Source organism: Daktulosphaira vitifoliae, unplaced genomic scaffold (genome assembly GCF_025091365.1).
Source record: "Daktulosphaira vitifoliae isolate Bord-2020 unplaced genomic scaffold, ASM2509136v1 Scaffold_1, whole genome shotgun sequence".
NCBI lineage: Eukaryota > Metazoa > Arthropoda > Insecta > Hemiptera > Phylloxeridae > Daktulosphaira > Daktulosphaira vitifoliae.
In genome coordinates, this window is record NW_026099572.1 from 89124742 (window position 1) to 89127486 (window position 2745).

Sequence of the window (2745 nt, forward strand, 5' to 3'; positions counted from 1 at the left end):
AAATTCGGCACAGGAGTGTATAGAAAAAGTACACATACAGATAGATATTTACATGCCGATTCACACCATTGCCCCTCACAGAAAATGGGATTATTACACACAATGGCAACAAGAGCTGTCAGAATAGCTGATGAAAACCATGTGAATGAGGAAAAAACATACTTACGACAAGCACTAAAGAATAATGGGTACACAATTAAAAATATTAATAAGGCAATTAAAAAAGCAGAGAAAAGAAAAAATGCAACGCGTATCATGGATGACGAAAATAATGAAGATGAAAAGAAAGGCACATTAATACTGCCGTACATACAGGGAATTACCGACCGCATATCAAGAATCGCACACAAATTCAAATTAAGAACTGTTTTCAAACCAAACACAGTAGCAGGATCACTACTCCGAAACCCGAAAGATAAACTGCCAGAGATGCAAACACCAGGAGTATATGAAATACCGTGTTCATGTGGTAAATCTTATATTGGACAAACAGGAAGAGCTATTGCGACAAGAATAAAAGAACATGAAAAAGATGTGGAGTACCAAAGAACAGAAAAATCTGCAGTAGCTGAACATGCCAAAAACAAAGGACATGACATACAATTCGATAAAGTAAAAATACTTAACAAAGAAACTCATTTTGGCAAACGGATGTACAAGGAAGCAATAGAAATCGAAAAATGTCCGGAAAATTTTAACAGAGAAGATGGATGGAAAATCAGCAAAACTTGGTTACCTATCATACACCACACAAAAAGGAAATTAACCAACAACACCGAAAATAATTCAATATACGAAGAGGCAACAATCAACATAACAAATAATTGCCGGTGTAGGAAAGGAAGACCGAAATGTCAAGAATGCCGTAAACAACGTTAGTCAAAAATCGAGATGTTGTCAACGACATTAGTCAAAAACCCGGATACGGTAAACTACATTAGTCAAAAACCAGATGTTATCAATTTTATAAAAGCAGACTGTTATCAAGATAAGGCGCCAGTATAGTTACAGCTACCGACTAGCAATCATCACTCTGAAGATGGACTCTGCAATGAGTCCGAAACGTCAGAACTCAACTGTAAACATGGAAATATCCTCAAGCACTTCAAGCAACAAAACAATCCATGAAAGTTTTAACACATTCATAATTTTGGTATTACTTTGGTAACATCTAAGAGTAATAATTTAAGAGATTTATTAGGTAACCATAAAGATAAGGTAGATGAAGGGGGGAATCAGGCATTTATAAAATACAATGTGAAAGTTGTAATAAATGTTACGTAGGACAAACAAAAAGAAATATAGGGGTCAGGTTTAAAGAGCACTTAAGAAATATTAAAAATCAAGAAATTGAGAAATCTCCAGTGGCTGAACATTTATTGACACATAATCACTCCATTAAAACTATAAAACAAATTAAAAACGTAAATAATTACAAAGAACTTAATATCAGAGAAGCAATATAAATGTTTAAAAATAAAAACAATTTAATTAATTGGGACCTTGGCCCGCTGAAAAATGCATTATTAAACTTGTGTAAACTGGCAAAATGTGATAATATTATTTAGTGATGACGTCACTGGGAGATAAGGTCACTAGGGGTATATAAGGGAGTTTTTTCTAGTTGGGGTATCAGTATGTGTTTAGCGTTGATAATGGTAACATTGTTTCCGAAATACGTATCCGCGACTTTTCATTAATTTTTTGTGGCTTTGAGTTTAATATTTTTTAGTTTTTTAAATTAATAATATTTTTAATATAGTTTTAATTTTACTTAATTAATTAGCCACAAGTGATCAATTTTTATTATATTAAAATTGCTTTAAATTTATATTTCACAATAGTGTGATCAAAAATATGATCATATTACTTAATGATAATATCACTACTAAGGATACATAAAAGGATATTGTTCGCGCCGCATGCAAATCGTAGATACCGGGCGTTTATTGTTTCCGTCTACTCATCTACCCTTTTTCTCCCGTTTGTTGGCGGCATCGGTCAGTTATCAATGCCGGTCGATAACTGTATGATATGCATTTTTGTTTAGTAATAAGTTTTAGTATCTTTTTTTTCTTGTTTATTAGACAGTTGATTTTTTTTTTTTGTAAGTCACACGGATGGAATTTTCTATTTTGTAAGTCACACGGATGACATTTCCTATTGTTTAAGTCACACGGATGACGTTTTCTATTATTTTATTTAAAATGCACGGATTATGTTTAATATGTTCAATTGCGAATCGTTAGATTAAAATATTTACCTATGAACATTGACATATAATAATTGTATACAAAAATCTGATTGGTAAGTTTGGCAGTTACTGTTACATTTATGTAAATTATTAGCATATTATATTCATTATTGTTATACCACACGGATGTTTTGATTATAAAAATTTGTCATTTTATACTGAATTGTTTATTGTTATTTGTATAAACTTAATTTTATATGAGCCAACAATCACAGTCTTCTTTCTGTATAAATATAAATACAAAAATCCTTTCTTATTAATNCTTCTTTCTGTATAAATATAAATACAAAAATCCTTTCTTATTAATCATCAGGTAAGCCAGATATTATTTCTCACCTTGGTATTAACAGATATAATAATAAAACTATAATAGCTCAACCCAAATAAATAATCGTTTTAAATATAACACAATAACAGAGATTTTTTATCACAATCAACAATTAAAATAATAAATAATAAAATTATAGTATATTATTAATCAACTTCTCTTC

The 2745-nt window shown here is 30.6% G+C and overlaps 1 protein-coding gene across 5 annotated transcripts in view; it reads left to right on the forward strand.

Annotated features, from left to right (window-relative positions):
- The window catches only part of LOC126909958 (medium-chain acyl-CoA ligase ACSF2, mitochondrial-like), a 58133-nt gene that overhangs the window by 10219 nt on the left and 45169 nt on the right, over positions 1 to 2745 (forward strand). Inside the window, exon 1 of one of the 5 annotated variants that reach the window (XM_050692382.1) lies at positions 2134 to 2307. The exons of the other annotated variants lie outside the window; for them this stretch is intronic. The gene's annotated coding sequence lies outside the window, so the exon portion shown is untranslated. Of the gene's footprint in view, positions 1 to 2133; positions 2308 to 2745 lie in introns of those variants that run through there. 5 annotated transcript variants of the gene reach the window in all.